We start from the raw sequence: 23518 nt of genomic DNA on the forward strand, positions 1-23518 counted from the left end.
TAGTATGGGCGTGCTGTTTCCCATCACACACACACACACACACACCACACACCACACAACACACACACACACACACACACACCACCACACACACAGCACACACACACACACACACACACACACAACACACACACACACACACACACACACACACACACACACCACACAGGCTGGTGGTGGAGGCTGAGTGGAGGGTTAGGGCAGGGGCTCTGGGCAGGGAGGATGTGGGAGTGGAGTGTGTTCACTGCAGTCAATACACAGAGCTCCTCAGCCCAGCAGCCCCTCTATTAGTCCCTAATCAGGCCTGGGACCACTGGTACACGAGAAGGAGTTGGGTTACAATGTATAATTGTTATTGTTCTTACGCACTCTTATAAAGTGTTACAAAGGCATTATAGCATGTCGTCTTAAAACATTGTTTCTTTCACAGTGATCAAGATTTTCATTGGGCAACCAGGATGCAAATGAATGATATTAGCTACCAATATGTGGCCAAGCTTAGTTTTAACTTAGAGAATTCCTATTTGTCAAAAAAAGAAATGTTTTGCTACCCAACCCCATCACCCAGCACATGCAGCTCCTCTCAGAACCCATAGACAGGTCAGCTCTCCTCTCCAGGCTGTGAGATGAATGTATTGATTTTTCAGACCACAAGCACACATTTTCTTATTATCTCTCACCTGAGAGAAGTGATCCATACATCCCTTGACCCATCTTAATGGCACAGCTAGCCACAGCGCTGTGGATAACTCGGCTCACCCAGAGTAAGATTGTGGAATACTTAAACAACTGGACTAGTCTGTCTGTCTGATCTGTCTGTCTGTCGTCTGTCTGTCTGTCTGTCTGTCTGTCTGTCGTCTGTCTGTCTGTCTGTCTGTCCTAGTACTGTCTGTCCTGTTTCTAGGCACTGTCTTGTCTGTCTCTAGGTACTATCTTGTCTGTCTGTCTGTCTGTCTCTAGTACGTATGTCTGTCTGTCTCTAGGTACTGTATGTCTGTCTGTCTCTAGGTACTGTCTGTCTGTTTCTAGGTACTGTCTGTCTTCTCTAGGTACTGTCTGTCTGTCTGTCTGTCTGTCTGTCTGTCTGTCTGTCGTCTGTCTGTCTGCTCTGTCTGTCTGTCTGTCTGTCTGTCTGTCTGTCGTCTGTCTGTCTGTCTGTCTCTAGGTACTGTCTGTCCTGTTCTAGGCACTGTCTGTCTGTCTCTAGGGTACTATCTGTCTGTCTGTCTCTAGGTACTGTCTGTCTGTCTGGTCTCTAGGTACTGTCTGTCCTGTTTCTAGTGTACTGTCTGTCTGTCTCTGTACTGTCTGTCTGGTCTGTCGTCTGTCTGTCTGTCTGTCTGTCGTCTGTCTGTCTGTCTGTCTGTCTGTCTGTCTGTCTGTCTGTCTGTCTGTCTGCCTGCCTGCCTGTCTTCTGTCTGTCTGTCTGTCTGTCTGTCTGTCTGTCTGTCTGTCTGTCTGTCTGTCGTCTGTCGTCTCTAGGTACTGTCTGTCTGTCTGTCTGTCTGTCTGTCTGTCTGTCTTCTGTCTGTCTGTCTGTCTGTCTGTCTGTCTGTCTGTCTGTCTGTCTGTCTGTCTCTAGGTACTGTCTGTCCTGTTTCTAGCACTGTCTGTCTGTCTCTAGGTACTATCTGTCTGTCTGTCTCTAGGTACTGTCTGTCTGTCTGTCTCTAGGTACTGTCTGTCCTGTTCTCTAGGTACTGGTCTGTCTGTCTCTAGGTACTGTCTGTCTGTCTGTCTGTCTGTCTGTCTGTCTGTCTGTCTGTCTGTCGTCTGTTCTGTCCTGTCTGCCTGTCTGTCTGTCTGTCTGTTCTGTCTGTCTGTCTGTCTGTTCTGTCTGTCTGTCTGTCTGTCTGTCTGTCTGTCTGTCTCTAGGTACTGTAGGTCTGTCTCTCTCTAGGTACTGTATGTATGTCTGTCTCTAGGTACTGTCTGTCTGTCTGTTTCTAGGTACTGTCTGTTTGTCGGTCCACCCGCATGTGTACGTGTCCACACTAGAAAAATATATATAAAGTTCTAGAGTAGAGTTTTAGCATGGTTTCTGAGCCCATACACAAGTTTGACTTTCCTCAGCAGCTTAGTAAGAAAGTCTGCTCGTACCCCAGCAGCTGAAGGTTCTTGCTGTGCTGCAGTTATGCCAGTTATGCCCTATTGGCTTTTAAAGGATTGTCTGGTGCCGGATAATCATGACTGAAATATTGGGTGGGGTGGCGAGGAGAGGGTAGAGGGGAGCACAATTGGCACAGCCAGCAGGGAGGAGGGAGGCGGGCAAGCTCTGCCCGGTCGTCTTTAMCCGCAGTAAAACCCTCTTAGTGGGTAGTGCCATCTGGCCGGGCCCCCGGTGGAGGCGTAACGGACCCAAAAACTTGGGGCCGGGATGCTTTACTGCAGATGGCACCAGCCGCGKCAGTGGAAAACGCCAAGGTCGATGCGTGTGGCGCGGGAGTGGTTGCCGCTAAATAGCACAGAGAAAATATGTGGATGTGCTGGACTGATTTAAACACCAGGCCAGGGCTATGCTAGTGTAGCTACATTAGTTAGCTCTACTCCACTGTATATCAGGGCTCTCACTGCTCATACCTGTGTGTGTGAGTATGTTATGCCCAGAGATTTGGTGCCATAGCCACAGTTCTCCGTTACTACTGGGGTGGCAGCTGGTGAGAAAGGAACAGAACAAAGGAACAGGAGCGGAGCACAAAGGAATTTAATAAGTATACAGTCTGAATGAGGGAGAGAGAGAGAGGGAGAGAGAGAGAGGAGAGAGAGGGAGAGAGAGAAATAGAGAGAGGGAGAGAGAGAGAGAGGGAGAGAGAGATAGAGAAGGAAATAGAGAGAAAGAAGAGAGAGGGAGAGAGAGAGAAAGAAAGAGAGAGTGGTACATTGGGAGTCTTTTTTATTCCAATATGGTGTGATGTTACCCCTCTCCTACGTCTCCTCCTCTCCCTCCTCTCCCTCTCMCCATCCCTCCATTCTTTTCTCCACAAACAGGCGAGGGCTCCCCCGGCTCTCCACACCGCCTCCAGCTAAAGATGAGACTGAAAATTAATTTTGGGGGTTTCATTAGATTGGCTTTTTGGCCCATTTCCCTGTGTTGGTCCCTGAGTAGAGCGCCCTGGCATCACTCTCGCCCATGCTAGCCCCCACCTACCCTCTGCTCATGCCCGTCGCAACAGGGGCCGATGGGAATATCCAGGAGAGAGGGTGAAACCACAACAACAAAAACAGAGCTAGAGAGAGAAAGAGCCCACTGAAAGAGAGAAAGAGCCCTTTAGTGAACATTATAAAGAGTCCGTACCCATCCATGCCCTTAGGAATTATCAATGTTGCCATTATGTTGCCATTTCAAAATGGAGTCATAAGTACTGTAGTGCTATGTTGTGTGTGAAGCATCTCTTGCCTCGGCCTCTGTAGTATGTTGTATCTTCTTAAGATCCCGTTACACATCATATCTCAATTCAGATTTTCAGGTGCAAACAATCACTGTGCGCGCGCGCGTGTGTGTGTGTGTGCGCGTGCGTGCGTGCGTGCGTGCGTGCGTGCGTGCGTGCGAGTCAAGGAATTTGGCAGTCATTTTAGCCAAATGTGTAACTTTTATTTCCAATCCAGTGTTCGGTCTAAAATCAAACTTCATGAATAGGTTATTGTTTTGGTTGTTGGATTGTTCATCTACACTGTAACAGTTCTACTGACCTTCTAATGGGTCTCTGTCTTGCAGTTCTTTATGTGGTACAAACAGCGATGCTGTGATGCTAAACCAACTTCAACACCCCTCTCCCTCTCCCAATTTTCTCCTCTCGACACACACTCATATACTAACACTTTAGTCATGCTTTTGTTGTTTCTTCCCAAAGTGTTTTTTGAGAAAATTSTCTCGCTTTTTCCCTCAGACAGACTCAGGTAAATTGAGTTTTCAAGGTGAATGTCCCATTACTGGAGAAGGTTGACAAATGAATTTGGTGGGCGCCTTGTTGCAGTGTGGCTAGCGATAGAGACCAGGCTGTCAATTTGAGAAATGAGGTCTGGCTCATGAAGCCAGATGGGAGAGAAATTGAACAGCACATTAGCTAATTACTTATGCAAATCACCCCAGTCCTGCACCTTAACTTAAGCACGCTGGATGATACTTTGGGAGGCTGGAGAGTTTTAGATAATGTTTATCCTACAGCTCATCACCCCTCTCTAGTGAGGCTCTTCACCTGCTGAGTTGGCTCTATGAGGGATTACAACACACCCGGGAACACACAAGTGTGTGTGTGTGTGGTAACACATGGAAGCACACATACACACACCTGCACCTGGACACATACTCACAAAAAATGCGTCCTCCGTTCACACAAACACACTCGCATGCAGACACATCCTTACTAACAACAGTCTTTGTCAACACCATTTGTTCGTTGGTATTATTTTTCTGGTCATTCGGTTTCGCTCGCCACAGTTTACTGCAGCCCATCATAAACCTTGGTCTGTTTGTTGTTAACTAACAACAAGAACCAAGACTCTGTAGCCAGGTGTTCATTTACCGCCTATTGGCAAACGCTGAATGGACACCCATGAGCCTGGTTCGCTGCATTCACTGCCTAGCCATATAACTATCTTAGCTTTGCCAAATGTCCTTCTACCACTGTGCTCATTGGGAGGGCAAAATGTAAATGTAAAGTACAAAACAACCACGTCACCTAATGCCAATGACAAAATACACAGAATTAATACATATTTCAAGTACATACACAAAAATAATTGAAATACTTCCCCATCTCTGCTATGGCATGAGTGAGCTCTTTCCCATATTCCTGCATAAAGTAGTGGAGGCCCATTATAGAAAGCAGTAGGCAGGGTACCATAGGGGATGAGGGTCTCTATCTCCCTGCATGCATGGCGTTACTCCTCGCATCGGCACAGGGTTTACGGTGAGCTTAGCTAGCTCGACGCGGACCCCCTCCTAATCCCACCGCACTAATCCCACCTGTCAAAACATCCCAGCGCACGAATTGAAGATCCAAAGATCCAAACCCAGTCCCCTTAATTAGCTAATCTAGCCCCGGATATATGCTGGGAAAATAGGGAGGGAAAAAAATCTTCAGTACAAATCAATGCTGTGTTCCACCTAGAACCCTTATCGTCAGGAGGAAAGACGTCCGGTAATATAGAGCCAGGGGCAGTGGACACCTAGTTTCGATAGGGCATGGTTGTGTGTGTACCTGAGTGTGTGTGTGCGTGTACTTTATGTGTGTGTGTTGATGTGTATGTTTGAGAGTGTGTGTGTAGGCATTGATCCATCGATTCGTGTTGGCCTGACAGGCCCCAAGCGAATGCTTAAGTATTATTAATGCTTTGGCTGTTAGCTGTCAGTCATTAATTAATGCACTCTCACCGTTAGCTTCTCCTAACCTGTCACTCTTGCCTCAAACACGAACACACACGCTGGCACGTCAATAAGACACCAGAAAACTCCCCGCTCAGGAATGTCCACTTAATGTGGAGGAAACTGTGCTGACGGCTACATTTGATATGAAGCCTGATGAAGTGTGGACAAGCCTTGTCCTATCATGATCTAATTGTAATCTATGTTGCAGTACATCTAGTAAACTTCAGAACATTACAAAATACGACAGTATTCTCCTCTCACCTGTACTGGGAGCTTCTTAATTCCCACAGAACAAAAATAATCTGGTCCAACATTTGTATTTGCATCTGTATTTGTTAGTAGTAGATACCAATAATTAGCATTGAATATAAAAACTTAGATTAGTTTAGCTACTTATGTGCTCCTATTATAATTACGATCAGTTTTATTTAGCTGAAACTAGTTTTTTCCCCCAGAAGAGCTTGTGCTCCTTTTCAACCTGAGGAAACATAGCGAGTCCAGATGTTTTAGCAGAGACCTCTCATTGACATTAGTCCAACATGCAGATTAGACATGAACCTGGATTTACCTCGGTTGTGTTTCCACCCACCTCTCACAGAGAGACCGTGACCCTAGCTCKTGTTCCAGACTTAGGCGGCTTTCACACACGGCAGAGAAAGATACACTGATATGGAAAACCCTGATGTTAGAGTTTGGTTGAATCCATCGGTTCCAATTCCTATCTCGGAAACAAATGGAGACTCAAGTCAGGAAGTGAGAAACAAATATTATCCAAGAGTTGTGGTTGATGGTAAATTCACGAGCGGAAACAGAATTTAACCAAACAACTCATTGTTCAACATGGATGTACAGTACCACTGTCTTTATGATACATAGTTTGGCTTCCGGCCCTTTGGAGGGACATGTGTTGTCTATTTAGAGAGTCGAACCCCGGAATGTTTTTCTCTGTCGAGTAAGGGAGCATGAGGAGGAAGTGGCTAAAGTTTCTCTTGGGAAACACCGCCGGCTTCAGCTGACATCAGACGCTGTCCTATGCTTCTCCGCACAAACGTAAACACATTTCTGACCCCTGACCTCAGACACTCAGAATGATCAGCCCACTGAGGACTCTGAGGATAACCAGAGCAACAAAAATACTACATTTCAGCTCCAGATAAAGCCAAGTTAAGAACAGCGGTCAGTTAAGTCTAAGTTATACCATGGTGTTGGAGAGGCGACCRAAAACCAAACCTTTATGTTGAAAGTTTGACAAACAAAGAACAGTACTAAGAGCATTCATTCTGTGCTGTGTTCTGGTGTACAGTATTACTAGGAAACAGACAGGCTTTAAATTAGGCACCCAAATCAGTGTTTTTATTGAAACATTTTATTAACTGCAATACCAAATGAAATGAATGTGTGAGTYTGCTAATCTTACATAGGGAAATAACAACCATTAAGCTCCCTAGAGTACATGCCATTGAATGAACCCCTATAAATTATGGCGTCTCACCAAGGTGCTTGTCTGGAGGGAGTTGATCAGTGTAAATACGAGATAAAGCAGGGTTAATGAGATAAAGTGTTTATGGACATTTATGTGTGTGTGTCTGTTTGTGTGTGTTTTCGTGTGTGTTCGTGTGTGTGTGGMTTTGCGTGTATGGGTACTTGCTTGTGTGTGTTTACTGCACTGGCTCTTAGCCATACTACAATCCAATACCCCCTCACCGCTAAATTGACATTGAACAGAGATCTCAAACAATCACTTCAGTACAAACAGGCATTGTCATTCGTAGCTAAAACAACAGTCACATTCAATTGGCATAGTAAAGATTAAGTCAAACATTGGATACACTTTCATATGAACCAGACATGGAGTAAGTGGGTTTAGTTTAGCTTTGGCTGGACATCAATGACTAGTTTGGGGCTGGAAACGTCTCTCCAGATCCCCATCTGTCCAGCTAACATTCATCCAGGGGAGATACATCCTTGGAGTCGCCCCCTTGGCCAGGGGTACAACTCACTATGMGCCAGGTTTCACTGGGCAGTGGACCCACCARACCAATAGCATGCCAGGTTGCACTTTCCCATGGCTAGCTGTGAGTGGGTGGCCGTCGGGCACAGTGGCACCCTGTGGCCAAACTGGCAACTTCCCCTTTGTCGCCTCTCTCATTCTGATGGAGGTGCAAGAGATGGCAAGGCCTCGTCCGTTACCCGATCCCGCTGTTTTCAGGGGGATAGCAGAGAATGGTTGAAAACATTTTCTTGCTTTAGAGTTGATTATGTATGCGTTTGTGTTTGCCTGTTATCATGTGGTTCCTAATGCTATATACAGAAATCCCCCTTCCTTCATATTAAATTAACTACGTACGCTGAATAGTGAATATAGAATATAGTGGAGCTTTGTATCCTCCGTGGCGTGTGTGGGAATATGTATGGGTCGACTGTAACGTCTGTGTGTCTGTGTGTCTGTGTGTCTGTCTGTGTGTCTGTCTGTCTGTCTGTCTGTCTCTGTCTGTCTTCTGTCTGTCTGTCTGTCTGTCTGTCTGTCTGTCTGTCTTCTGTCTGGTCTGCTGTCTGGTCTGTCTGTCTGTCTGTCTGTCTGTCTGTCTGTGTCTGTCTGTCTGTCTGTCTGTCTGTCTGTCTGTCTGTCTGTCCGTCTGTGCTGTCTGTGGAGTATGTGAGTGTGTGTGTGTGTGTGTGTGATGTGTTGTGTGTGTGTGTGTGTGTGTGTGTGTGTGTGGTGTGTGTGTGTGTGTGTGTTGTGTGTGTGTGTGGTGTGGTGTGTGTGTGTGTGTGTGTGTGTGTGTGGTGTGTGTGTTGAGCGGTTGGGCTAATAAAAGCTGTTCTGTGTAACTGAGAAGGAGTGAAGGGAGCTGTGATCTCAGCTCTTTAAGTGAACCCTCCAGTCTGAGCGCTAACCTGTCATCAGCCACGCTAGCACTCCCGGCACCATCGCTTCGCGCTTTAATTAATCTTTACCTTTCCTAGAGGATCCACGTTCTCCCCTTCTCAATGATCCCACGTTGTGTTAACACCTCTGAAAACACCACCAAAGCTTAAGGAAAGTGTCAGGTTGTGGTACACTCTTTAATGAGGAGGAGGGGAACATTTAAGCCTTGGAAACTAAGGTAGCGAATCCGACAGATGTTTGATCAAGATTTGATGAGAGTCTACCTGTCTGCTCAACCGCGTTGAGATTTGACTTATAAAACAAAGAAGGTCCCTGCTTCCTGTATGTTTTGAGAGTGTAGAAGTTGAAATGGGGGAGTGATTGTTTTTATTTTTTTCCAGAACTGTAGGGATAAGGTTATTCTGTCTAATGCAGTTGTACACATTTCCCTTTATGCCCAGGTAATGCTGTGCCAAGTTCAAACAGCATAGAGTAATTTTGTGTWAATGATGWTCAATTTTCCTAAAGCAGTGTATTYTTCTTTTCACACCAGTGTAATGCTCTTGACTGGGGAAACCTCCTTTCATCTCCTTTAGCAGGGCCTTTCCTCTGTTGATGGATTGGCCTGGGACATAGCCAAATGAAAGACTGAGCTGATATGCCCATTTATGCCATTGTACTGTTTAAAAGCAACCCTGAGAAAACTGCTTACAAATTTATGSCATTTAAAGTACACATAGGCTACATTTGCTTTGTAGTTTCTTTCCCCAATACCCCACAGCCAGATCAAGCCAGAATAAGTATTTTTAGGTGAAGCTGTTGTTTGGTATTGCACACAGTGTAACCTGAATCCAACAAGCCGGTTCATTCAAGTTAATGCAACTGACAGTCCTAATTCTATTGTAGGCTGTCTACATTGTTCAGGTCGTGCTGAGTTGGTTGCATGCTGTGAAACACGCCTGCCCTCTATTTGTGAATTCCGCTGACGATGCAGTGTCATCTCAGACTGCTGGCAGTGAAAAGAGCCGCGAAACAAAAGGCAAAGCGAAACAGGAAGCCGAGAAAATGAACAGCAATGACTTCCTGCTCTGACTCTGGCAACCCGCAGGTTTGTTTACTGGTGGCGCCATTGCTTCTGCTAATCAAAGGCATGGCCAGGAAAGTGGGAAAAAACAAAGATTGACACCGACCATACAGCACTTGACAAGTGGCCTCGTCGCGTTTGTTCAGCGGAATTAAACACTCTGGACTTTTTTCACCTGCTCACGCAAGCAGCCCGCGAGTTAAAAATAAAGACAATGCGCATACATTACCATACATAATACACAGCGACCCCCATTTAATATGCAAATTCCCTGAAATATTACTGAACACCTTCTGTTCGGAGCGAATACATTTGAATTTGCAATTAGAATGATCCTGTATAATTAATGAAAAGCGTCAATTTTTGGCTGCTTACTAATTTGATGAAACATATTGATGGGGCATTTAGGGAGCCAGCCGAATTGGAAGCGAAGCTGGACCAGAACTAGGAAAAGAACCAGAATGTGGTGCAGTTCCCATATGACGGTTCTGCTTGTGCTTAAGTTGCAGTCAGCTTGTGCGTGCTGGTGGCAGCGGTTGGATACACAGATCTTAATTAACCAGGAAGAATGTGACCTGGCTGTGTGTCCGAGTTGGCACAGAACAAATTGCCTGAATCGCACATTGGCTTCATCTACAAATCAGGGAGTGTGTGTGTACTTGTGTCTGCCATGTCTGGTCCTAGCTCTTTATCTTAGCAGAGCTAAGAGACAGGAGAGTCGGAATCTTAAAACACAAAGAGGTGTAGAGAAACTGAAACAAGTGGAACTTAGTTCTACTGCTTTTACAAAGTGCTATACAACTCTCAAGATTTAAGGACTGTTGCAGTTTCCTTCCCAATGAATTTTGAAATAACATTTGTGTCCATAAACCTGTTTCACATCTTTTAAGCATTACAGCTATGGTTGATTTACTGATAAATCACACATTTATAGGAGTAGCCTGTTCAGATTTGGCAGATTGTTAGTAGTTTTTATCCCACTAAGATATTTCCAAATTGTCATAATTGTAAAAAGGCTATTCTTTGTGTGGACCTCTTATCTACACACCAATACAATCTAAGACCCAAACTAGTCTATGCAAACAGAAATTCTTCACAGTCCAATCAAATCTACTCCCACAAAATGGTTTTAATTGATTACCAATAGTGAATAATGCTGGGCGTCCATTTTTACAGTGCATCAAATACTTTCTTTAAATGATGTCTTTCTTTAAATGATGATCTTTATGGAAATGGTATCTAGGCATTTAAATGTGATAGTGAGATTATGACTGTTTCAGTGTGGTATTTTGGCCATAGTTATTACACTGGGCACCATATTGTTATACATATCTTTTCTGCCGTGCCATGTGGACGGAATGGACACTGAGGCGCGCCAGAGTAGAATTCCGTGCCATGGCAGTGTAATTGCAGAAGCYCGGGCAGCCAATGGGAGTCCTCAGAGAACAGAACTAAACCCTAGTCATGGCAGGGGACARGCCAGCTGATTAGGAACCATCCTAACCACCCCAAAACGTCAAACCACTTCACAAAAATCCCCAATCAGGCAAATCAGATGAAAACCTAAGCTTGTTCCCAGGGACTTTGTCTCCTACTTGTTGTCGGTGACACTTTAGACCCCTAGCTCTCATCTTTGTGTTTCTAATGTTATGTCTGGCTTAGTCCCTGTAGTGTATGTAATCCATATAACACACACACACACACACACACACACACACACACAACACCACACACACACACACACACACACACACACACACACACACACACACACACACACACACACACACACACAATCTCTTGACTCTCATTTGAATGGTTAGGGTGGAGGGTTAATGTGAAATCCATAGAGGGAGCAATACAGCAGCTGATGCTGAGATAATGCTTTTGTCACGCGAGGTATTTGGCCGTGGCGTGTGTGACTGAGGGTGTGTTGCTGTTTTGGAACGAGTGACCCGTGTGTCAGCTCGGATTTGTGCGGGCCTTGTGCATTTGTGTGTGTGTGTGTGTGTGTGTGTGTGTGTGTTGTGGTGTGTGTGTGTGTGTGTGTGTGTGTGTGTGTGTGTGGTGTGTGTGGTTGTGTGTTGTGTGTGTGTGTGTGTGGTGTGGTGTGTGGGCATTGGTGGTCTTCTGCACATTATTATCAGTTAACATGTAGTGTTGTAATGTTGATGTGAGTGCATAGCATTTTTCATTTTTGCATACGTGCTGGAGAATGTATTCATGTAAGTGTGAACACATTTATGAGTGTGTGTGCGCCTGTCTCTATGTCTGTGTGTGTGTGTGCGCCTGCAAGCATGTATGTGTGTGTCTGGGCTGGATCCAAGCTGTGCACCTGCACCACTCTCAGGACTTCATTTCCCTCTCCACTCTCCTGTGGCAGACAGCCATGCTGGAATATCTACTGCTTTCCCAGCAGCTCCATATCAATTACTCTGCACTTCTCACCCACTTATGAATATTTATGATATTTGTAATAAAGTACCTCTCCTAACTTGCTCTTTGTTTCTTGCGCCCCATTGATTGAGGCCTGTTTGCTTTACCTTGACCAGTATTGTATTAAACCCTTTCAAGCCCTAGGATCGGTTGGTTTTGTGTGCGTGTGTGTGCATGTTTGTGTGTCTTTGTTGTGTGTGTGTGTGTGCATGTGTGTATGCATCATTTTTGGGGGACAAAATCCACTGCAAATAGCAAACAATTGTTCTTTAAAAATAATATTTTCACTTCTTCTTCATTCATATATTTTWGTATATTTTCTAAATATGAATGACACTTTCATAGACAGAAAATGTATTTGAGATCAGCGCCGGATTATCGAATGGGCATGCAGAGCAAGTGCCCTGGGGTCCCCGACCTCCTTGGAGGAAATTAGCTATTCAAACAACAAAACATTTTCTCTCACCCATGGCAAAAAGTGTAGAATTGCAGGAAAATAGCTTTAAAACTGCAACATTTTCTCTTAGCCTCGTGATTAAATGTGTGTAATAGTATTACGAAATCGCAAATGTTTCTCTCTGCACCAAATGCAGTTAGCTTMCCCCCCCCACCCCCACCCCCAAATGTGGTAGTCCGGCCCTGTGTGAGACGCATATTTCAGTGCTCCAGGAAGCAGTTACAGTAAGATACTGTAGGTCTGTATCGCTCTGGAGAGAGACTTAATTCCTCTCTGGCACATTGGCGTCTGGATGCTATTAGCTGTGAATGATTTCATGAGTAATCCACTTACACTGGCTGGGAATATGAAAAGATGAATGTTGACATCAATTCTGCACTCTGGACAATAAAGGATGTAACGTTTCTCGCTGATGAGAGCAGCATATTGTTTTTTAAATGAAAAATAAACGTTAAACGCAGCATCAATTCTAATTCAATGGATTATTTAATGTTTCATTACTGGTGTGCTGAGGACTCATTGGTGGTATTGTTAGAGTGTAGAGAGGATATGTTTTCCTTCATACTCTGACTCATCTGCAGTCCATTCTAGTAGGAACTCTATTCTCCCACACTGGGAGTGAAACTCCCCAGTGTAGGTCAGGGGCAGTTAGGATGGATTCCACTGATGCGCACAGCAGACATGGTCCGTGTTGGTGACTATTTTCTTACAGGCTTATATGAAAGAGAGAAAAAAAGCTTTAAAATATACRYAACAAAAATATAAACACAACATGCAACAATTTCATTGATTTTACTGAGTTACAGTTCATATGAGGAAATCAGTCAATTGGAATAAATTCATTAGGGCCTAATCTATGGATTTCACATGACTGGGAATACAGATATYCATCTGTTYGTCACAGATACCTAAAAAAAAGGGCCTCACCATGGGCCTCAGGATCTCGTCACGGTATCAAATTGCCATCGATAAAATGCAATTGTGTTCATTGTCCATAGCTTATGCCTGCCCATAACATAACTCCACCACCACCGTGGGGCACTCTGTTCACAACYTTAACATCAGCAAACCTCTCATCCACGCGATACCATACATGTGGTCTGCGGTTGTGAGGCCAGTTGGATGTAGAGTACTGCCAAATTCTCTAAAATGACATTGGAGGCGGCTTATGGTAGAGAAATAAACTTTAAATTCTCTGTAAACAGCTCTGGTGGACATTCCTGCAGTCAGCATGCCAATTGCACGCCCCCTCCAAACTTTAGACATTTGTGGAATTGTGTTGTGTGGCAAAACTGCACATTTTAGAGTGGCCWTTTATTGTCCCCAGCACAAGGTGCACCTGTATAATGTTCATGTTGTTTAATCAGCTTATTGATATGCCACACCTGGCAGGTGGAGMGATTATCTTGGCAAAGGAGAAATGCTCACTAACAGGCATGTAAACKAATTTGTGAAAAACATTTGAAAGAAATACAGTTCTTGTGCGTATGGAACATTTCTGGGATCTTTTATTTCAGSTCATGAAACATGTGATGAACACTTTACATGGTGCATTTATATTTTTGTTCAGTATAGAAATGCCTTCAACTAACTGTCATTTTTTCACTAATCTCTTACTTTGATTCATTATTCTCTTACAAATAAACCCACTTCACGTAGAGACAGATTAAAAAACGTACATASTTTGCTCTTAAAACCCGAGCCAAAAGGTATCGAAACGATAATCACAACCTTAACACCCATTTCTCTCTACTTATCCAAGCAGCCAGGAAAACATAATGTATTCATAAAGCTAAATCTGCTCAGTGAGACTGGGAGGAGATGTTTTTCAAGACTGCAACTGGCCCCTAATGGTGTCCAGGGCCAGGCCAAGGTCCAGGCAGATGGCGTGATGGAGTTCACCTTGTCCATGACCGCCTCATTCCCAAAGCAGCTGAGAGAAGTCTTGGGCCAAACAGATGGAGAATATCACTGGGCTTTCTCTCTCTGTGAGTTAAAAACCTATGTCTGAAATGAGAGCCCCAGTTAGAAAAGGAGCACAACACAACAACAAACTTCTTCTCTACCCAAGCCCCGGCGRTGTTTTTTCCAATTAGGTGTAGTTTGGTGCTGTGTTGACTCCCGGATGAAGTTTCCTCCTCCTTTTATTTGGGCTCCAGTCGAGTTTGATTAAACCTACCGTTTGAGGCATTCTAACATGGTTGGGTTCTCCGCCGACTTCAAAGGCGGGCGTAAATTACACTGACTTTGTAACGATTGCATCATTATGCTTCTTRTATCAATGTATCACTGCCTATGTATCGGTTTGWRCCRCCCTCCTTCCTTCCTCCCTTTTTCTTTGTCTTATCTCCTCTTCAGCACACAAGGAGTACAAACAAACAGAACAACTAGGAGGCTGACATGTTTTTCCCTAGTCAGGTGACAGGGGAGGAAGTCTCTGTTGTCTATAGAGGCGTTCTCAGAGTACTATCTCCATTCACAAACAATTGAAGGGGCCAGCGCTTGAAAAGGTTAAAGTGGCATGAACGATATTAAAATTAAACGCTTGAGAGGCAACCCCCAGGCCGTTTACTCAAATGGGAGAGTTATTTTTAATTTTGGTTCAATAAAGCAAGACGCTCACCCATCTCTGCCCGGATACTTAATTAAATACTTCACGCAGTATATTAGTTTTCTGACGCCCCGTTTGGAATAGTAATAGCCATAAAGAGAAACATTTGTCTGACAGACAAAGTGAGGGATAAATCACTCTTTCCCTGAAGAACGGTTTTGAAATCATAAAAAGACCCTGTCTGTTGGTGTGAGAGAAATGATATTACTTAGTAGGGTCCATTTCTCAGACCATTATAATTTGCATTCTTTTTCTGAGAGACAAAATACTCTACTAGGTTTCTGTGGTTAATATTCATCTATTGTTATTATTATAAAAGCATATCTGGCAACTCACTGGAACCTGAACTGTGACTGAAAAGAACCACAAATGATTTTCCTTGTTTTTGTTCTGTAGTTCTGTGGTCATATTACTCTCCTATACAGGAAGTTGATATACAATACATCTCAGTTGAAGCCTGCTTAATGATGGGACTTGGATTCAGTCCCCTTTTCCAGTTACATTGGTAATCTGCAGTACAGTATGTAAAAATGTGGTCTAGATTTTTTTTTACAGTACAGCATATCTCCTCTCCCTCTCCTCCAAGTAAGATGTCTCCCWGTGGGCCGTTTCCATGGCTCTGGCTGTGCTTGGTGTCTGCCTTACATCCCCATATTTCTCACACTGATCCCAGTCTGCAGGGTCTAAACTGGTGGCATCTGCTAGTCCGTCTCTCCCTCTGTTTACCAATATGCTCGCAATCTGTCCATAGGCCCCTCATTGACTGAAATATATGGCTTCATCTCAAGTATACAGTGAATCCCCCTCTCCTTAGTCCTTAGCATGCTACAGCAGTGGATTAGGCCTGATTGATTCTGCCATGCACTGAGTGTGCAGTATGTACTGGTACTTTGAGGTTGCTCCTCTAAAATCAGGATAGATGCCATTTATTGGTGAATAACAGACATGGTTTGGATAAAAAACTGTCATCAGGTGTATAGTGTTCAGCTCTTTGTTACTCCAGTGTCTGTGATTGTGTGTGTGTGTGTGTGTGTGTATGTGTGTGTGTGTATTTATTTGTGTGTGTGTGTGTGTGTGTTACCACTCTACAAGCAGACCTCTCTGCTCCCTCTGTCTACCTCGACAGCCTGCCTGCTCTGGCGCTAGGCCCGAGGCCCACTCTGCATTAAAAAGCCTGCAGGCCCCGGTGTGAAAAATGGGGCCATTTGTGCTTGTTTGTAAGTCCTGTCAAGAAGCAGCACCTCTGGCCCGGCCYGTTAACAAATTGGATGTTTAATCTGGTGACATTCCTATCTGGGCCAAGGGCTAATGTATGTGTCTGAGAATAACCTGGGCGGCAGGCGTGATAGATGGCGGCCTATTATGGCCGGTATTTAAATCTGAGAGGACAATTCCTKTGTCGCCGCCCCCAGACTGACAGCTTGATTTCAGCACTGGGGCCTGGATGGAGCTGTCAATCAACGTGTCAGGGAGGGATTTTATTTTTTCTTCCGCTACCGGAAAGGTTGTTGGACAGCCCGTCCTCTCTCTCGTCTAGACAGTGATTGTAGAGATGTGAGGGAGGATGGAGGTGAGGCTATCTGGTAGCCACAGGTCTGTGACTTTGACCAGCTGACATACGGGGAGGTGCTTGAATTCTACTCTCTGATGCCTAGCACTGAAACAACCCGTAGCTCCTTCCCCCTAGGCATTTATAGATCTGGGACGATTGGATAAGTATAAGCAATATGGTGAAAGTTCGCACTAGCCTATCATATGGAAATGGCTTACTATAGAATAACAATATTTCCAGACAGAAAGATGTTTCCAGACAGATGCCTCATCTGTCTTGACACTGATGTTAACTCATGTCAAAAAAATAAAAAAAATTGGTTCAGACTTACTCAAAGAGATTCAATTGATATAAATTGACTCAATTGATGTTTTAACCCTCCAGTTTCAAGCTGTCAGTAGACCTAGTCAAGTTAATGATTCAATGAATTATTCAACGCCACCTCTATGAAAGAGCTGCTTCTGCATTCAGCTCCATACATCGCTGTTCATGGCTTTACCTCTCATTGTGGGGATTCTTCCCCTGCTGTGGAACTTATCATAGGGTCTGTGTGTGTGTGTTTGTGTGTGTGTGTAGCCTATGCATGCATGCTTGTGTGTGCAACCTCCTCCTGCTGTTTCACTCATCACATTGTGTGTGTGTGTGTGTGTGTGTGTGTGTGTGTGTGTGTGTTGTGTGTGTGTGTGGTGTGTGTGTGTGTGTGTGTGTGTGTGTGTGTGTGTGTGTGTATCCACCTGCTGTTTCACTCCTGCTGAATCCCTCAGTGTGAGCTCTCAGCCTCTGCTTTTGATGCACAGCGTTTGTTGTGGTTCTATATCTGACGCTCTGAATACACAACCCGAATACATCTGTTCACCGTTCCCACTCTACCTCCAAAACACCTCAGAGATAACGGCAGCATGTCTTTTCTACCTTTTCAAACTTTCAAAACAGTACCGAGGTTAAAAGGTGTTTAATACAATTACACTCATATGTGTTATCCAAAAATCGCCACAATTGGAGAAAAAAAAACACAGAATAATTGTTTGATATCAAGAATTGTATTTGTGAACAAACTGTGATCTTTCTGGTGTGTGAAATTATTATGGGTTGTGGAACCAAAGGACAGATTTTTGCAGCTTGCTACAGTTTCTAACCCATGCCTGGGCCATGAGMTCACGGCAAGTCACATATTTTATTCTCTCTCGTTAGAGCATTATGTCATAGAGTGATTTCGATTGGAGAGACAATATGTTCTTTGCCATGGCAACAGGGTCAAAACACAGCTGAGGAGGGACCAGAGGTAARCGGAGTGCAGCGGAGAAGAGTGTGTACGTGTGTGTGTGTGCTTGAATGCGAGTGAGTGTGTGTGTGTGCACGTGTGTGTTGTGTATGGATTCGAAGGCGGGTTAAGTACAAACGTACAGGAGGTTTTGGAGGAACACTGGTTCACTTGGCCAAACAAACAAACTCCCATTCTCTCTGTGCACCAAAGCACTTTCTCACATCCCCCCTCAGAATAGAGCCAGCCACGCTGTCTGTATAAAATAGTGATGGGATGTTCTGTTTATATCTGTGCTCCAGGAATTCTGCGTGTGTTTTTCAACGATAGATCTCACATTAAAATTGGAAACAGACAGATTTTGCTGAACAACTGCAACATTTTTCACAAGCTGGTAACACTACTGTAACACTTTACTATAACAAGGCTCTCATTCACAGGACTGCTTTCGAAAGYATAATGTTGATATGATCAATTAAATATTGATTTAGTACAGTCAGATATTATCTATGATCTAATTATGTATCATCTCTTATACAGTAGCAGAGTTATTTTATCCTTTKATGGAAATGGCCAGCCGCCAATTTACCAGGTTCAGACAAAGTCTTCATCCCAAACATTTTCAGCAGTAATGGATATTATGTCACATTATTTTTAATGTTGAATAATCTGCCTCTGATCAAAGATGAAAGGTGAGGTAAAGGCCTGGTGCTGGTTTTTATTGCGATCAATTAAAATGGATTTGATTTTCGGATATTTAATGCCATCTGTCTGTCTTGATGAATCCTCCTCTTGTACTGTGTTCATTTCCAGGCAGAGAGACAGCCTTCCTTAATATGTTGGAAGTGAAACAGACCCTTATAGAACGCATAATGTGGCCACTCAATATTTTAGAAGTAGAAAATGAATTGTGCAAGACACTCTTAGCAGAATAAACTGCTTTTGAGTCTCTGGCAAAGTTTGGGGAATAAGGGACCAGACCCATAATGTGTTGTTAAGATGCTTAAGACAATAGACAGTCAAGAATGTGTGTGTGTGTGTTTGTGTAAACGTGTGTGTGTGTTCAGAGAGAGAGAGAGAGAGAGAGAGAGAGAGAGAGAGAGAGGAGAGAGAGAGAGAGAGAGAGAGAGAGAGAGAGAGAGAGAGAGAGAGAGAGAGAGAGAGAGAGAGAGAGAGAGAGAGAGAGAGAGAGAGAGAGAGAGATCTGTTCCAGTGACTGTTTTAGTGCCTCATCAAATATTTAGTTTGATTGTACATGGTCCTGTAATTGCCATCTTGGCTACTGAATTATTGATGCATGTACCAGAGCCGAGGAGAACCCTGGTCTTGGAGAGTTGGCAGAAGGGGGGTCACACCACGACGCCACACACACACACACACACACACACACACACACACACACACACACACACACACACACACACACACACACACACACACACACACACACACACACACACACACACACACACACACACACACACACACACACACACACACACACACACACTGAGCCATATTGTTAACTCCAGCCGTTTCATAGCCTAATTAGCTGTACAGGAGCTTCCTCAGAATGTGTCAGTAATAATTGGAAGAAGGCATTTGTTTTCAACATAGTAGAGTAAATATTAGTTACTGTAATAAGACTGTGTGGAATATGGTTCCTTCTAATGTTGAGGAAGAATGTTCCTTGAATTTAGCAGCACAACAATAATTAATGTACACTAGATCAAATCAAATGACAACTGATTGTGAAACAATTAGTGACATAGCTAATTGTGTTTCAGTGTCTTAATGCACTGGGCAGACTGTGAATCGCTGGGTCCAATCCAAGTGTTTGGATTGGTTCCCTCAGTTATACTGTAAAGCAATTCAGTAGCGTGTCATCTCTCAACTGGCTCCAACCTTAGTTTAAAAATTGGAGAAGTCGACCTCAAAGAATCTGAGGCGCTATCTCATTGCCTCCTGGTGTTGCTCATCTTAGAGTAAACGCCACCGCATGGCTCTGACTTTTCATAAAAAGCAGCAAACACTCAAAGCAAATTGTGGGTCAGAATTGGTAACGCGGCAGCTTTTAAAAATACCCCTGCTGAAATATTGATTTTTTTCTTCTTCTTGCCTAACGCAATAAGTGAAAGATGGGGAAGGTGTGTGTGTGTCGTGTGTTTGTGTGTGTCTGTGTGTATGTGTGTGTGCATTGTATGGAGTCAGGAGGGCCTTGTTATTTGAGCCAMACATAATTGCTTCAGTATAGTGRTATGGGTGTGGCCCCAGAGTGACATCATTTAGAGTGGACCTCAGCCCACGTCCCTGTAATGAAAACGATGCTGAAGTCACACACTTATTCCCTGCTCAGGCTCATTCAGCTTTAGTGTACATAATATGCAATATCTCAAGCTTTATTCCTTTGACACAATACACCACATCCAGTGTTTCAATGCTTTCAAAGCTCTCATTTTGTAATATTTTAAGTCAGAGGGCCRGCATAGTGATTTCCTATAGGGGCTCTTAGGATGCTTGGCCTTTACGTTCGGTGTTTAATTAATTTCCCCCGTCCTGGCCTACTGCCACTTTGTTCAGCTTCTGTTGCCAAGGTTATTCATAAGGCTGTTGTATTTGGACTTACTACATTCTACGTTCCAATAGTCACATCTCCTCTCCCTTACGTCAACAAGGTCTTATGGGCAAAAAGTCTTATATGCAGAAGGTCTTATGGGCAGACAGTCTTATGAGCAGAATATCTTATGCACAGAAGATCTTATGGGCAGGAGGTCTTACAGACAGAATGTCTTATGGGCAGAAGGTCTTACGGGCAGAAAGTCTTATGAGCAGAATATCTTACGCACAGAAGATCGTATGGGCAGGAGGTCTTACGGGCAGAAAGTCTTATGAGCAGAATATCTTATGCACAGAAGATCTTATGGGCAGGAGGTCTTACGGACAGAATGTCTTATGGGCAGAAGGTCTTACGGGCAGAATGTCTTATGGGCAGAAGGTCTTATGGGCAGAAGGTCTTATGGGCAGATGGTCTTGAAAGATAAAACTGAGATGGAGTAGTAAACCCATCCAGTCCTTTCATCTATCAGCGGTCACTGAGGAAAGGAGACAAGGACAAAAGGAGACAAGGAAGGGATGCCTTGAGAAGAATGGGAACTCAGCCTAAAGTGAGAAAATATAGAGGAAAGGAAAGACTAGGTTAGCCTAGCACGACTACAGCAGCAGGACTTCCTGCCACTCGCCACAGCTCCACATTAGAGGCTGGCAGGCCCACACACACCTCTGTAATTGATTGCAGGGCAGCGTAATGAGGTGACGGCTTACAACGCCTTTACCTACTTTTTAAGAGCAGAGGAGAGACGGGGAAAACAGCCTGGAACTAATAACGAAGCCCTGGCTGTAGATGGACATTCATTATTTATGGTGGTTTAATATGTTTTCGATACTGAGGGGGGGAGGGGTTGAACAGAGAAGGAAAAGTTACTCCCTGGCTTTCCTCCCTTCTGTCCTTCTCTAAATTTAGCCTACGTGATTATTATATGTGTATATTTATCTGAGAAAGGAGGTTTGAAATAACATCCAATCAGGTGTGTAAGTTCATTGGATTGTCACAGATACCCTAGAGACTGAAGCTGGAGAGATAACAGTAGAAGAGAGTATTGAATATTTGAAGTGAAATATATGGTGAAACCTGGTCAAAATGTTGATGGGCTCCAGTGCTGAGCGGTGCAGCTTCCAAAAGCCTGAGAGTCATTTTCTCCCACTAACTCTAGTCTCTTCTGATGTGATAAGGATGTCTCAGCATCATATGTCTCGTATAAACTGTCACTTAAAATTCTCTCCCAGTTTGAAAGCTAAAACAAAAGAATCTCTGCAAGTCTCAAGTATGCACTGGTTTCGAAAGGCTTTTCAATACTCATACTCTTAATATAGGCCAATAGAACGGGTGTATAGTCATTATATTTCTGATATAATGAAAACCCTGGTGGTTTATAAACAAGGGATTGAAATTTGTCCAATCATACAGAATTGTACTTCTTATTTACAATCTAAGTGAAGTAAAATAGTTTTCTCATAGGTTTGGGTAACCCTTTAGTGACAGAATCATTGTGCAGCTGTGAAGTAACACAGTTTACAGCAAGAGCTCGACCTAAAAACAGACCACTTTCTCTCATTCCCATTTCTCAAAGTTGAGATCAGCATTCAACTTCCGTCCTTGTCATCTTCCGTCTTGTCATCTTCTACAAGCAGCTACTTCTCCCTCTGCTTCTACAAGCAGCTACTTCCCCCTCTGCTTCTACAAGCAGCTACTTCCCCCTCTGCTTCTACAAGCAGCTACTTCCCCCTCTGCTTCTACAAGCAGCTACTTCTCCCTCTGCTTCTACAAGCAGCTACTTCTCCCTCTGCTTCTACAAACAGCTACTTCTCCCCTGCTTCTACAAGCAGCTACTTCTCCCTCTGCTTCTACAAGCAGCTACTTCTCCTCTGCTTCTACAAGCAGCTACTTCTCCCTCTGCTTCTACAAGCAGCTACTTCTCCCCCTGCCTCTACAAGCAGCTACTTCTCCCTCTGCTTCTACAAGCAGCTACTTCTCCCTCTGCTTCTACAAGCAGCTACTTCTCTCCCTCTGCTTCTACAAGCAGCTACTTCTCCCTGTTCTACAAGCAGCTACTTCTCCCTCTGCTTCTACAAGCAGCTACTTCTCCCTCTGCTTCTACAAGCAGCTACTTCTCCCCTCTGCTTCTACAAGCACTACTTCCCCCTCTGCTTCTACAAGCAGCTACTTCTCCCACTGCTTCTACAAGCAGCTACTCCCCCCACTGCTTCCGAGCTGCTATCGCAGAACCAATCCAAAGGGAACCAGGCTTTGATCGGGTGCCGCCTTTCCATGAAGAGACCTGGAATCTTACATTCCTTGTCAACTCCTGCCCAGTGGCAGATGGAGGATCCGGGGCTGCCGAGACAACATCACATGCTCCCCCCTCCACGGACCTCACCATCATCACTCTATTCCTATTTTTGTGTTCTCTGTTTTTTTCCCTTCAGTTTTCTTGTCGTTTSGAAAGCTGTGGCGAATCTTAACTCTGAACTGGCTCTACCCAGGGCTTCTAYGAGGGTATYTTCCAGATTCTCGCTTTTTCTGCGAGTTGGTGTGCCTGCTTGGTTGAGCTCTGCTCTGGTCTAATTCCATTGAAAACACATTGTAGTTGTAATATCAGCGCGGCTGGTTGGCTAACCAGGCCCTTGTCTCCAGCWGCGTTTGAATTCAATCCCTATTGATCTATATCGCTCCTCCCAAGGACTCTAATATCATATGATTTGGGCTTGGGGATGGGTTCTCCATGTTGTTTTATTCCATTGTCATAAAGGACATCAGTAGCCTACGGTGCATCCAAGATAAAGTTTCAGTCAATACCGGCTAAATAGAGTAGCCATTTTTTTTTTTTTACAAAATTACCAAATGGCCATATTTCTTTATGTAACAGGGCTCTTTTGAACTCACAACCCCCTTTCTTTTTCTTTGCTTAACACTGTACCGCCACTCAAGGTGGTTTAGATATTTTGATTGCGCAATGAGGAAATTGCTTCGCTTACCACTGTGTGTGTTTTAAAGATATTGTTACTGTCTTATTAGGGAGAAATCGATGCTCTCTTCAGATAGSAACCATTTATTTCTCTCTGACAGGGCTGCTCTCCACTACAGGAGACTCCCAGKATCCTTTGCAACGGAAAAAAATATGCGGCTGCATCGGACGAGGTTATCCCTTGGTTAATGTGACATGGCTGTCTGCGACCTTGCCGGTTGTTAACTTCCTGGATTATTATTGTAATAATGTGGCAATTAAAAAMAAAGCGCTCCATCAAAATAAGGGGCTTATGGTC

The 23518-nt window shown here is 44.1% G+C and overlaps 1 pseudogene; it reads left to right on the forward strand.

Annotated features, from left to right (window-relative positions):
• LOC111965507 (transcription factor COE3-like) overlaps positions 1-23518 on the forward strand; it is a 114750-nt pseudogene that overhangs the window by 37580 nt on the left and 53652 nt on the right.

The sequence above is a fragment of the Salvelinus sp. IW2-2015 genome, linkage group LG6.2 (genome assembly GCF_002910315.2).
Source record: "Salvelinus sp. IW2-2015 linkage group LG6.2, ASM291031v2, whole genome shotgun sequence".
NCBI classification, from domain to species: domain Eukaryota; kingdom Metazoa; phylum Chordata; class Actinopteri; order Salmoniformes; family Salmonidae; genus Salvelinus; species Salvelinus sp. IW2-2015.